Source organism: Canis lupus, chromosome 14 (genome assembly GCF_011100685.1).
Source record: "Canis lupus familiaris isolate Mischka breed German Shepherd chromosome 14, alternate assembly UU_Cfam_GSD_1.0, whole genome shotgun sequence".
Classification (NCBI taxonomy): domain Eukaryota; kingdom Metazoa; phylum Chordata; class Mammalia; order Carnivora; family Canidae; genus Canis; species Canis lupus.
Window position 1 is genome coordinate 279,401 of NC_049235.1, and position 14,656 is coordinate 294,056.

The 14,656-nt window shown below is 50.7% G+C and overlaps 1 long non-coding RNA gene across 1 annotated transcript; it reads right to left on the reverse strand.

Annotated features, from left to right (window-relative positions):
- Positions 1 to 13: 13 nt before the first annotated feature.
- Positions 14 to 8,888, reverse strand: LOC119866881. The gene is made up of 4 exons (XR_005369273.1): positions 8,784 to 8,888; positions 8,103 to 8,189; positions 1,487 to 1,612; positions 14 to 769 (listed from the first exon to the last, which is right to left on the reverse strand). It is a non-coding gene; the product is annotated as an uncharacterized LOC119866881 (long non-coding RNA).
- Positions 8,889 to 14,656: the final 5,768 nt, after the last annotated feature.

The window sequence follows — 14,656 nt, forward strand, 5'->3', positions numbered from 1 at the left end:
TTCAGGAATATTATGTAATTTGTATTTGACTTACTAAAATTAGGTCTACTCAAACCAGGGCTCCCCAGACACCATCTAGGGCTAACCGCACATCTGCTGGGCCTAAAAAAATATCTTAGTGGTGTGAAAGTAGTTCACACCAGGGATGTGCACGCATGCTCTGTCCGCGTGGACCCAAGCACAGGACTCCCCACAGTGAGGTAGGTCCAGAGCATACAACCCAGCAAGCCCCATCTCTGTGCAGCCGCAAGGACTGTCCAGGAGACCATGGAGCCTCTGGAAATCAAGCTGGCCATTAGGTTCCCAGTGACAGTCTTCAACTCTGGCCCACATTTGTGTCTAAGCATCAGTATTAATGTAGGTCATTGAATGTCTTCACTCCCCTCAGTGGTGTTTAAGAAACACTTTCCAGGGTGCAGGGGGCTTTGGGATGCCAGGGTATCTCCGCAGAGCTCCCAATTTCCTCATTCCTCGAGACTCTGAGAGTGGGGCAGGGAGGTGGCTGACACTGCCCTTAGAGGCAGCCTTCTTTTGTTGTCTCCACAGCTGAGCTGTTCCCCATACAGAGCACCAAACACCAAGGGACATTCGGTTTTCCGTGATTAAGCACTGAAGGCAGGGACACAGGTTTTCAGCTGCCATCGCCACAGGTGGCCAGCTGACAGCACGTGGTACGGCACGGGTACAGAACCACAGGGTACAGCTCCGCCACCGGGAAGGTTCCACTGGACAGCTCTGGCCTGCCATCTCATCATCTGTCAGGGGTTACCTGGTTCAGAAAGGTGAAGAAACATCAGAGCCAGCCCACCGCTGTGAGACAAAGGCCAGCAGACCCTGGCTTCAGTGGGAAGGCACCACCTGGCCCAGCAAGTCTACCCCCAGGTGTACGCAGGGGCCAGTCACAGTCTGAGCAGCACGATGCCATGCATCCCAAAGGTGGGAGCAGCCCCGATGTCCCCGCAGGTGAACGCACAAACGTGTGGTCTGTCCAAACAGAGTGCCTGTCAGCCATGGTTGAGCCTGAGAAATGCGTTGGTGAGACAACCTGACAAAGAGGCCATGTAGGGGTGACTCCCCTTATAAGAAACAGCTGGAATGGGCAGCTCCACAGAGGTGGAGGCAGCTCCCTCAGTTGTCAGGGGCTGGGCGAAGAGGGGGGCACACTGCTGTGGCAGGACACACTCCCTCCCCTATCCTGGGATTATTGCCACTGTTCTGCCCCCATCCCTGTGAGAGGTGAGCCAAACAGGTACAAAGCCCCACAGCAAGAATGCAGAACCACCCAGGCCCATTGCCTGGAAAGTGGTCCCAGCTTCCAGAACTCTCCGCCACTCTGACTGGCTCCTGCCCTGGGCCTGGGTCTGTACCCTGCCCCAGCCCAACATTTGCTCTCTCCTCCTTGCTCCGTTCAGTCTCATCTTTTTACCAACATGTTTAAGAATTTCCCAAGTGGGGCACCTGGCGGGCTCAGTCAATAAAGTCATACCTTTATGATACCATAAAGCTCAGGTCATGATCCCCGGGGTCCTGGGATTGAGTCCGCATCAGGCTCCCCCTGAGGTATCTGCTTCTCCATCTGCCTGTGTCTTTGCCTCTCTCTTTCTGTGTCTCTCTTGAATAAATAAATAAAATAAAAATAAAAATAAAAAATAAATCTCCCAAGTGGGCAAGCATAAAGGACTCCCTGAACCCCTGTGTTCGCTTAGACCCTGAATTAGGCCGTTAGGGGACACGCCTTGAGGAGGACTGGGCCAGCCAGCTTGAGGGCTGTCAGGTGTGGGCTGCGCTGAGGAACTCTGTCGCCTGGAGGTCCTAGGCCTGGTCATCACAATTGACCTCGTGCTCCCAGCAGGGTCTGTTTCCCTGCATTTCTGACCAAGCCTCACCAAGGCTCTGCTTTTCTCCCATGCCCACCCAGCGAAAGCTTTAAAATCCCACTCCCCCCAACCCCCGCCCCATGCCCACTTCCCTCCCCACAGGTGGCTTGGCTGCAGTGCTCTCCGGGGACTCAGCATCCTGGCGCTGTGATCTCCCCTCCTGTCAACACTGCCCCCAGGCCTCCAGGACGCCCTCTCTTACCCACTGCCCTGTCCTCAGCTTGTCCCAGAGGGGGCAGCCCTTCTGGGGTTCTGTCTTGACTGTTTCCTCCTGAGGGATGATGGATCAGCCCAAAATGTTCCAAGTGCTGGGTCTCAGGGTCAGTGGTTGGAGCCAGCCTCCCCAGGAAAGCTGGTGGCTGCCGACCATGCTGGAAGCTGGCTCGTGGGTATTGGGGATCAGCTGGGGGGGGGGGGTTCACTGAGGGGGATGACCTAGGGGGGCAGCTGGAAGGTGGGAGGGGGGTGGATTAACCTGGTGGGTCAGTGTGGAGTCAGCCGGGAAGGCACTGGTCTGGGGGCCTCCTTCCCGCGGCTGGGCACCTTGTTTCTTCTGACATATAGTGTCTCTCCAAGGAAAATTCAGGCTTCCTTACACCTTCTGGGGGAAAAAAAAAGTCCCCAGGACCGCTGAGGGTCAGCCTGCACACCAGGACTCATGCCCCATGCTGGGGCTCATGGGTCCCCTGATGGGGAAACCTCCACATGGGGCAGCCGTGAGAGCCACGCTGTGGTGCACACAGGTCCTGTGCTGCAACAAGAGGCTTCCTCTGTCCTCCTGCTCTCCTTCCAGCCGGCCCATCAGTGGGGCCTGATGTGGCCCACGGCAGCCATGTCTCCACTCCACCTGGGAGCTCTCCTTTCTCCCAGTGCCAGGCTGCCCCCTGCATCCCAGGCACACCCCCACAGCAGCACCTCCTGGTCCTCCCCTAGCCAGGGACACCCACCAGGAGACCATCAGCAAATCGGGAGTGTCGGGGTGCAGATCCTCTCTGGGTCACTGGAGACATCCTAGTTCTGGCTCCCACCTGCAATGTGCTCCCCACCCCAAATACACATGGCCCTGTCCTAATGCCTAGAACTTGTGAGTGTGATCGTATGTGGGCTAACTAAAGGATCTTGAGATGAGGAGGTCATTCTGGGGTGAAGACTGACTGGACTCAAACATGCATGGGAGGCCCCACCGTCAGCGGGAAGGCTTGAGGCAGCTGGGAGGACTGGACACAGGTGTGCATGGGATCTACTCCGCAGAGAGCCCTGTCCTATTTGGCAGCTCACCCCATCTCTTCCACCTTGCTCCTGCCCTGAGTCTTAAATGGATTTAATAAACCACCTGGTTTGGGCTTGATGGGCCTATGAGCCCCTCCCGGCCAAGGCCTATCGTGACCTTGGAGGGCGCATCAGCCTCCAGCATGCCCTCCATCAGGCAGTTGGAGGCCCCCTTATGCAGGCAAGCCCGACAGGCTGCTCCCCATGGCACCGCTCTGCTCCCCGCCCCTCATGGTGAGGGATGCTATGCGGGACTCTCAATTCCACCCCCCTACCCCCCCACACACACACACACACGGCAAGACAAGCCCAATCCACCCTGATGCCCGAGGACAGCTGTGCATTCACAGAGGTGCGGCCGGGCAAGCGACCGTACCAGTGTGCAGGACTCGAGGTGTGCGTCCACGTGATCGACACTTGGCTGACACTGTGACCTGCCGTCTTCACAGGCCCGCGCATGCCTGGCTGGAGCAGCTCTAGCTGTCAGGTCCCTGCCCGGAAACTGCCCAGGGGCTGCGAACGGCCAACTCCAGGTGTGCTTGGGAAGGAGTCACCAAGGCAAGGAAATCGGGGACCCAGAATGCAAGCCACTGCCCCGCAGGCTCCTAGGGCGACCGAGGGGCTCCCGTGGCACCCCGCCTCCCCACTACTGCCCTGGCTAAGAATCTGGGGCACCTGCCGTGTTCTGCGCCCTGGCAGCCCACCCGGGCCTTGGCTCTGGCATGCAGCGGTGTGGCGAGCGATGACCCCGGAGCTGCGGGCTCTCCCCTCGCCCCTGCCCTCCACTCGGGGCGCCTCCCATCACCGGACACGCTGTTTCCATCCTCCCTGCATACCGGGGTACGTGCGGGTCCAGGTGGGCGTGCTTAAGAACCAAATAGCCAAATATGTCAAACAAAATATGTGAAAATGTAACACAACCTTATTTCCTCTTTGTAGAAACTGAACATTCTAATTACCCCTGGGCCTGGACTTGCCGTTGATGACTGATGGGGGGCAGGTGGAGGTGCTTTTAGGGGACTGAGCCCCAAGCCTGTGGGGTCTGACGCTGTCTCCATGTAGATGGGGTCACAACTGACTTAAACCAGTGGGACATGCAATGTCCTCTGAGGCCTGGAGAAATGTTTAGTGACCTTGCCAAACACATTGGATTGAGGGTGGGGTTTTTTTTGTTGTTTTTTACTCAAAACATGATTTTGGTGGGACGCCTGGGTGGTTCAGCGGCTAAGCATCTGCCTTAGGCTCAGGGCGATCCCAGGGTCCTGGGATCAAGTCCCACATCGGGCTCCCTGTGGAGAGCTGCTTCTCCCTCTGCCTCTCCCTGTGTGTCTCTTGTAAATAAGTACAATCTTTAAAAAACAAACAAACAAACAAAAAAAAAAAACATGAATTTGGCTATTTTGGTTTTGGTTTTTGCATTCAGGGTGTGAATGCAACCACACTCCACAGGGCTTGTTTCGCTCTTGGTGGAAATTAGTATTCGCCATCATTGAAGAGCTGGGTGAGCTGGGCACAGGCCTGGCAGTGGCCATGGGGGACAGGGCAAGGAGTAAGTGTTGTCTGCTCTTCTTGTCCACTGTTCTCTCCTCAGGGTGACACAGGTGTGTGTCCCTCCTGTGCACACAGACCGATCTATAGAGTCCTCTGATCATGGCTGGTCCTCTGCGGTTTCCACAACCAACAATGGGTAAGGACACATTTTCTTTGGAGCCACCGCCAATGGTAACATTCCTTTCTTCTGTGGCCGTTCTCTGTGGCAGAGCCAGCTGGGCCACCTGGACAGCTTTCCCATCAGGGTCACTCCATTTACCAATACAAGTTTAAGAAAGGTCACCAATGTGCTGCTTGCTTCGTTTCCGCTCCCTGAGAGGAGGTGGGTTTGCCCTGCACTAAATCTCTGTGTGCTGCTTGGAGTTCAGCAAATGTCCCCTTGTGGAGAGCCCCAGGCCTCACCCCCAGCCACCTGCTGCGCTGACCTTGGGTGTGGCAGTGTGTGGCTGGCTCTTAAGACTGCCACTCAGCAACATAATCTCTTACTCATCCCAGAGCCTGTGACTATTAATCCCTGTGGGGGAAGAGAGGAAATCCAGCATCCTGAGAGGAGGAGCTTCTCCTGGATTATCCTGGGCCCAAATCACTCATCTGTTGTAGAAGGAAGGCAGAGGGAGTGTGGACGCACAATGAGAAGGAGGTGAACATGCAGGTAGAGACTGGGGTGATGTGGCCACAAGCCAGGAGACACCTGAGGCCCCGGAGCTGGAAAAGGCAGGAAGAGATTTGCCCCAAAGCCTTCGGAGGAGGGAGCATGGCCCTGTGACACCTGACCTTGGAATTGTGGCCTCCTGCTCAGGAACTGGGTGGGGGATGGGAAGATCGTTAACCCCTGTCATAAGCCCCCGCCAGTTTGTGTGTGCCACTGGCTGATGGCAGGTGAGTGGAAGGGACGGGACCTCGTTTCTGGAGCAAGAACTTCAGGTGCAGCGAGCTACTGCCAGTCGTTCGTTCCCTCCTGCCCTGCATGGGACACCTGCACGTCCAGGGAATTCCTGCTCCCTGAGCCCAGTGAGAGAAGACGCGCGTCGGAGGGCAGCCTGGAGCCAGCAGCCACGGAGCCCGAGGTTTGGAGCTGTTTCTAGGCAGCATTATCACAGAAGAAACGATGGATGGCAAAAGGGGTCCATACATCCCATGGCAGGAAACCTGCTCATCTTCTCGTGTAACAAGCCCTTCGTCCGTTTTAATATGGAGCGTGAGTAGCATAAGTAGGTGCTATTCGCTGCCCAGGCCAAAGTATTACCAAAATAGTAATAATCATAGTAATAATAATAAGCTCAGAAAAGACCTTGGCCTATTTATAACCAGGGGTGAAAGATGAGAGACAATGGTAGGTAATTCCAAGTTTTATCAGCTGGGCTTCTCCAGAGAAACAGAGGCAATAGAATATACAGAGGGAGAGGCATTTCAAGGAACTGGCTCCCCTGACTGTGGCGCTGGTAAATCTGACATCCTCTGGCAGGCTAGGGACCCAGGAAAGAGTTGACAGTGCGGGTCTGTCTAAAGGAAGTCTGAGGTCACTAGGGTGGACCCGATCCCATAGGATCCGTGTCTTTGCAGCAAGAGGTGTAGGATGGGGACATGCAGAGGGACGGCCAGGTGAGGACACAGGGAGCAGATGGCCATCTACACGCCCAGGGAGGGAGGCCTCAGGAGGAACCAGCCCTGCCCACGCCTGGAGTGCAGACTTCCAGCCTCCGGGACCCGGAGACAATACATGCCTGTGGTCCAAGCTGCCCTGGGTGCGGGATTTGTTACATCAACTCTAACAAATCAGTACACCAGGAGTCTGGCTAAATGCTTTGCTCATGTTAATGTTAATGGCTTTATAAGATTGCTTTGCTACTGCCTTCTGAAAATAGTCATGCTGTCAACCCAAAAGGAACAACCCTTTTAAAAAAATGTTAAAGAGAAAGGAAAAGAGTTTTATTGCAGCCCAAGTCAGGGTGGCCACCTGGTACTCAGTCGTCCGCTCCAAGAAAGGGACACTGGCTGCAGGGTTAGGTCTGTTTTCTTACGTAGAGTACAAGGCACCATGATGAAGGACATCCAGAAAGTCACAGACTTTGTCCTGTGCTTTTACTCTGTTTAAGACTGTGTGCCTTTAACATGAGAACCAGGGAGGATTTTGTTTTCCTAATTTTTATGTTTGGAATGCTCCTTTTTTGGTTTTTTGGTTTTTGTTTTTATATGAAGCAGACATACAGAAATAGAGCCCATGCTTTGAGGTTTCACCAAATCATATTTACCTCCGTAAATGTTAAAGTATAGCTTCCCCAGGAGCCCAGGAGAAGGGCCCACACATGTTAGAAGCTGAGTTTTTTCCTTTATCAATGTGAATAAGCTCTGTGTAATGTACTGTTGAGAAGGTTTGTTACTGATAAACAGTGGAAGGTAGGATCCGACATCTGTTGAGGAGTGTGATTAATCATTTCCTTGAATTATTAAACAAAATCCTTTCAATGTACTGGGAGGACCTAGGAGCTCGGGCAAGTATTTATGCATGAAATGATACAATATTTTGGATGTTATTTTTCAAAATAATCTGAGCAAGAGAAGGGTAGAGATATAAATGAGTCGAAATTGCTCTTTGGCTGCTAATTGCTGAAATCCAGTCCATTTTACTATTGTGTTTACCTTTGTGTTTGAAACTTCCCAGGTTTTAAAGGAAAAAAAAAAACAGTTATGTAACACATCAGAGTTGATCCTTGAAAAACACAGGTTTGAACTGTGCAGGTACATTTATACACCAATTATTTTTATAAACACAGTACAGTACAACAGCAAATGTATTTTCTCTTACATTTTTCTTAATAACAGTTTCTTTTCTCTAGCTTACTTTATTGTAAGAATCCTGTATATAATACATATAATGTACAAAATACCTGTTAATCAATTGTTGATGTTTTCGGTAAGGCTTCCTGTTAACGGTAGGCTCTTAGTGAGTAAGTCTTGGAGGAATCAAGTCATACACGGATTGTGAACGGCTCAGGGGATCAACACCCTAACCCTGCATTGTCCTGGGGTCAACTGTGTTTTTGTTTGTTTTGAGTGTGAACCACAAAGACTTGAGACCACCTAATTTAGCAAGACCCTCATCATTGTAGGGTCATCACCAGAGCCACAGCCATAGACGTGTGTGGCATACATCCCACGAGTCCTCTCATTTCTTTCCACAGGGAGCAGACGAATTCTGCTGTGAACACATTCTGCATCTGTGTGCAACCGTAATGTGGTCTCACACCAACATCCCATGCATCCCCCATGACTGTTGTGTTCGTTCATTCTGGCAGGCAAGTATTCCCACCCCGGGAAAACTCAGACATGACATGCCTTTCTTTCAGTGTTGGGGCTCCCCAACACACCCCTGCTTCATTGGGCCATTTCCCAAAGCAAACATACCTTCCAGCTCTATCACGCTCCGAGTGGTCAAGCCATCTGGAAATGTTCACACGCTGGTATGAGTCCTGCTAACTCGTGTGAGCCCACCTAGGGAGGAATGAGCTCTGTTTCTACTGCGGAACCTCACTGATTTGAGAAATGGATGATGGCACAAGTGCTAAGGGGAAATCTGACAGGGTCTCTGGGGGGCAGACTGCAGCCCCCACCCCCAAGGGACTTGGCAGGAGTCTTAAGGCCACAGATCTGGAGATAAGGAGATCATCCTAGATTCCCCCATCTAATCACAGGAGGCTTAACAGCAGAAAGCTTGATTCAGCTGGAGTGACAGACCCAGCACAGAGATCAGGCACACCTGAAGCAGGAGGGGTCAGCTCGCCACCACTGGGGGGACCACCAGGGTCTGCTGGGCTCACACCCGGTCAGCTGCAAAGGGACCTCCTCCCAGCCAGCAACTCAGTGAGCCCGCGCTCAGTCATCCAGAGCCCTCAGACAGGAGAGCAACCTTCAAGTCACCTTGACATGAGCCCAGTTGAGCCTGGACTTCCCGCCTGCATAGCGGCAGAATACATGGGCTTTGCTTTAAGCTGCTCTCTGGGAGGACAGATGCTATGGGAGCAGCATGCAGTCTGGGTGGCAAGGAGCTGGAGGCTTGGGGTTCCTACAGGGGGTCCCCGAGCTCACCGTGGAAAGAAGCAAAGCCCCCTGGGATGCCCACCCTTCCCACCGCCAAGCTTCTCCCGCGCAGACACACTCGCTGAGCTGACAGAGCAGGTCCTGCGGTGGGCCGGCCCCCCGTGGTTCTATTTATACGGCCTGTATGCAAACGAGGACTTGGGGAAACCCAGCATGTGATTGGGTTACAGAGCATATGTAAATAGCCAGAGGCAGCTCTGCTCTCTGATTGGATAAGATTGCTGGGGAAGTCAGCCAACCAGAGCAGAGATGGCCCTAGACACCCTCCAAGAAGCGCTGCTCCGGGCCCTCCCCGGAGAGCCGGGCGCTTGACTGGGGGAAGTGGAGGCTGTAGCTGGGATTCCTGATGGTTTTTATTGTTTTGTTTTAAAAAAAATTTTTTAATTTAAGTTCAATTTGCCAATATATAGTATAACGCCCAGTGCTCATCCCATCACGCGCCCGCCTAAGTGCCCGTCACCTGGTGCTGATGAATTCACGGGGCCTTATGGTGATGAAGCCCCAGTAGGACGGCAGTGGTGAAATCCATCACCTTCCGACTGACAAAGAAATCCAGTATCATCTTTATTCCGGAATATCAGAGAATGGAGAGGAAGAGGGTTTGGGCGTGTTTTCGTGGTTTTTCGTTGTTGTTGTTGTTGTTGTTGTTGTTTGTTAGTATTTTTAGGGAAACGATATACACTTCAACGTATATGAGAATATCAAATACCTGGGCATCCCAGAGCAGTGTTTGCAGAGTGTGGTCTTGGGCCAACATCAGGTCACCTGGGGATTCGTTAGGAATGCAAACTCGGGTCACTCCAGACCCATTGAGTCACCAAGGGAATGAGGCCCAGCTCTCTGCTCAGATGCATGTTAATGTTTGAGAGCCAAACAAACTAGATTGAACGGGCTCACTCAGAAATTGAGCCACGTACTAAATTATCTGTCCTGTCTGCAAATGAGTCAGTAAAAAAATCGAATGGCAAAAATTTCTCTCATTATATTAAATAAGATAAACAAGGATACTCTTGGAAAAAGTGGGATTCTTTTCATGAAAATAGAAAGCTCACTGAGAGGTTGATAGAAAGAGACCTGCTTCCTTGGCTATTAAAATAAATTTGAAAAAAAAATCTATTTTCTCCTAAACTGATCTATAAATTCAACATAATCCCATTAGGATTTTATCTGTCATTTGGAAAGGGGATAAAAGTTGTGAAGATCCTATACAAGGAAATAGAGAGACAACAGATAAATTCTTTAAAAGAATAAGACTTTTCTATATACAAGACCATATTGGGATGCCTGGATGGCTCAGCAGTTGAGTGTCTGCCTTTGGCTCAGGTCCTGACCCTGGGGTCCTGGGATTGAGTCCCACATTGGGCTCCTTGCATGGAGCCTGCTTCTCCCTCTGCTTATGTCTCTGCCTCTCTCTCTCTCTGTCTTTCATGAATACATTTTTTAAAATATTTTTTAAAAAGACCATACTATCTGCAAACAGGGGAAGTTTGATTTTCTTCCTTTCCAAAATGGATGTTCTTTATACTTAAGATCTCAGGGATGTCACCGAACTGTTTTTAATCTAGGTTAACAATGGTTTTCTAACATTTTTTTCTTGTAAATATCTCTCCTAAAAGAAAGTTCTCCTTTGGACTGAGATTGAGTGTACGTCTTGCAGTAAGACCGTAGTACAGCTCTAATATGTGCTCATAGCTAAATTGCTGGTAATCATTTCAAACACAGTGGGGATTTTTAAAGGGCTGAAGTATTGAAAAAAAAAATGCCAGGCCTCCTGGCAAATTACTGTTAAACTAGTAAGAAACATAAAATACTACTGATAAATTCCACAAAATAAAGAATGCAGGAAAACCTCATTTTTTCCTTCTGAAAAAAAAAGTAGAATGCTGTTATTACAATGGATAAAGATGACCCACCGACAGCACCCCCCACCCAAAAGTACAGACTAGCATCACTTATAAATAAGGACAGAAAGATTCTACCTTAAATATTAGCTGATTGATTCCAGGATCGTGAAAGAATGACAACGGCAAATTTGAATTTCTTGAAAGAATGATAGAATGGTTCAGTATTATCGGGAATATAAGTCACCTCACTTAGATCCAAAGAGAAAAGGCTTATGAGTATCATTAATCTTTTATCATTTTTTTAAAAATTAATCATCTGTAAGTTAGGATCAGTGGAAGCCCAGAATCATTTTGCCGGGAAGTTCCTTTAGTATGGCTACTGTTAGAGCTGGAAACAAATCAGAGAAGCCCCTCATTTCATCTCTATTCACCTGCATTCTGGAAATGTCCTCTGTCATTCAGTACTGAGTGAAGAACCGACTTCTAACAGGTACCCAACATGCAGAAACAACAAGGAATGACAGATTACAGTTACACAAATACAAGTCAACTGCGCCAATGCAGTAGTCAACTACGAGCAAGGAACAGAAAATGTAATAAGGAAACCCATTCGGGGATCCCTGGGTGGCTCAGCGATTTAGCGCCTGCCTTCGGCCCAGGGCATTATCCTGGAATCCTGGGATCAAGTCCCAGGACAGACTCCCTGAAGGGAGACTGCTTCTCCTTCTGCCTATCTCTGACCCTCTCTCTGTGTCTCTCATGAATAAATAAATAAAATATTTTTTTAAAAGGAAACCAATTCAATATAGCCAAATAAATACATAAATACATCAAAATTAAAATATTTTTAAAAAATTTAAACCTACAAATAACCTTGATGAAAATGTGTGCAGAATGGAATGAAGAAATGTCTGTAAGTCTATAGATGGTTAAACACGATTGAAAGAAACAGAAGATGGGTCAGTTGGTGGAGCGTGTGACTCTTGATCTCAGGGTTGGGGGCTCAAGCCCCATGCTGAGTGTAGAGACGACTTAAAAATAAAATTAAAAAAAAAAAAAAAAGGAGCAGTCGAAGGTCCTGTGTCATCAGACACCAGAATGAAAGCTGGAGGGATCTCTGGAGAGAGCCGCTGGTTCTGACACATGTTCGGCCGTTCTGAAACCTCACTTGGAGCTGGTGTACTTGGTGACAGGCTTGGACCCTGGATCCAGTGTGCCTGGCCAGCTCATCTGCCCCTCAAAGGATGAGACAGTGGAATGGCCTGGGGGAGCATGCTCTAAAGGAGGTGCCATCCATAGAAGCATTCATCTCTCCTAAAATACTTAAAAATTCAATGGCCTGTACCCTATACAATCCAACCCAGTTTTCCTGACTTCACTGATGTGCCCTGGCCCCTCCTCCAGCTCACCACCACCCCTACTAAGAAAGCTGCATTCATTTCTTCTAGCATGCTCTCAAATGCACCAGCCCCATGTTCAAGGAGGCTTTTGTTTCATTTATTTTCACATTTGTCTGAAAAGGTATGTATTAGTTAGGCTGCTGCCTAGAAATAGAATTAATAAGATATATAGATATGCACATATAGGTATGTTCCTTTTATGAAGCCATTTAATAAAAAATAGATACATGTATTACACATATATAATTATTGGCTCTGAGTCTGAAGGTCAGAGATCGAGGAGCACCAAAGACAACAAGGATGTCCTGGCTCCTCAGCCAGACAAAGGGGGCCAGCTCCTGCTTCCTCCTTCTCTCCAGGCCCTCAGCGGCCTGGGTGGTGCCCCTCTACCCCCGCATTGGGGTGAGCCATGTGCTATTCCGAGGCCACCCATTCACCAGTGAATCTCATGCAGAAACATAGACGCACCCAGAATCATGTGCAATCCAGGCACCCTACAGAACATCAAGCCTCCCCATAAAATGAAGCGACACCAGGTGCTTTCTGCATTCCCGAATTTTTCTAGGTGGCCCAGTGATGAGCAGAATTAGGGTCCATGTGCTCTGGTCAGGCCCACCCCACCTCTCCTGGGCCCTGTGCCAATGTTGGACTCCGTGGTCTTCCTTAAGGTGAATGTCAGCAAAGAGAAGAAAGCATCCTCAGGTCCAGGGGGTCGTCACCTGGACGGGGCCGGGACGGCAACCCTAAGGTGAACCTGGCTATAAGCTGACCATCTAACCATGGCTGGCATGTCCCTCCCTTAGCAGGACAAAGCCACGCTGCATGCTGGGTGGGGCTGGTAATGTGCAGCTGGGTCCCCAGGATAAACACAGGTATCCACGTCTCGTTGCAGAGCCCACGTTTCAGCTCAACACTAGAAAGCTGGAAAGTTGTCTTTCCCATCTTTGCATGAAACTGAAAATTAACAACTCTGTGGACTCCCCAGAGAACTGTGGTCACAGAGTGCCTCCAACATCAGGAGACACAGGTACAGGCAGAATGTCACAGGTGAGATCTGCTTACATGGGGCAGGGGAGCTGGAGCCACCCACAAGTACCAGCACTCCAGGTCATTCTCGATGACGCCCAGAGGCTGAGTGTTGGACGAGCCCAGAGCAGCAGTCTGCAGGGTCTTCAGCACGGACTCCTGCCACCGCGCTATGTCCAGGTCCGACGGCTGTGCTGTGCCCAACACCAGGCAATTAACTCCGCTCTGGCCCCATCCACGTGGAGTCACACCCCACAGGCCACCTCACAGCAGACTCCAGCCAAAAGTCCAGGGGTCGCCCCCGTGACCCCCTGGCTACAGACCAGAGGCTCCCACGGCCCCTCCTCGGGTTACTGAACTTGCTCGAGTGGTTCAGATCTCAGAGAAACACCCCATGTTACCAGCTTATTATCCAAGGCTGTGACCCGGGGCCAGCCCTGGGGCAGGTCACTCTCCTCACGTCTCCACATGCTCACCAGCTCCAAGCTCCCCAAGTCCGACCTCCCAGGTTTTCATGGGGCCTCATGATGTGGGTGTGATTGGTTACGTCACTGGGCATTGGTGACTGATCCCCTCTTCCCTCCCAGAGGTCAAGGGGTGGGACTGAAGCATCCAACCCTCTGCTCCCAGGGTTGGGTCCCCTGGCCACCCGCCCCCATCCTGAGGGGCTCCCCAAGGTCACCTCAGTACTTAACAAAGACACTTGTATGGTTCTTGGAAATTCCAGGTATTTTAGGAGGTTTTTCTAGTACTGGGTGCTAGGACCAAATGTGTATTTCTTATTGTGAATCACAACATCACACACATTAGCTGGGTTTTACCTCCAGGAGTCCCCCCATGTTTTCTGGATAAAATACGAGAAAGATCCCCCACTCCACCTCAGATCCAGCAGAGCATCAGCCCCCCAGGGCAGGGCATTCATCCAACCCAAGCCCCCTGGCCACCCTGCCTTACCTGCAGAAGGCAAATCAGCTATGATGCACTGTGAAGGTCACAGCCCAGCAACACAGGTCCACAAAGACACTGAGAATGAATCAGAGTGTTCTAGCATGCTGCCCCTGCCCACAGCCTACCAGCACTCAGCAGGGCTGCAGCTCATGGCAGCAGGTCACAGCAGGAGAGCCAGAGAGCCACTCCATCTCACACTGAGGTTTTAGGGACAAAAAGAACTCCAGGGGTATTAGAAGCTACTGGGGCCTGTCGCCACAGTAGACACAAAGCACAGCCCAACCCCACAACTAGAACACCACAGATCCTCACCCTCAGAGCTGATTCAGTATGGCTCTTATCACCGGTTACATGTGTCATGTCTGCCTTTCAACCAGAAATCACCAGACACACCCAAAGGCAAGCAAAACACAGTCTGAAGAGAAAAACAGGCGTCAGAACTAGACGCAGGTTGACTCACGTATTGGAATGATCAGATTGGAATTTAAAATAACTGTGATTGGGGCCCCTGGGGGGCTCAGTGGTTGAGCATCTGCCTTCCACTCAGGGCGTGACACCGGGGTCCCAAGATCAAGTCACACATCGGGCTCCCCTCATGGGCCTGCTTCTCCCTCTGCCTGTGTCTCTGTCTCTCTCTCTCTGT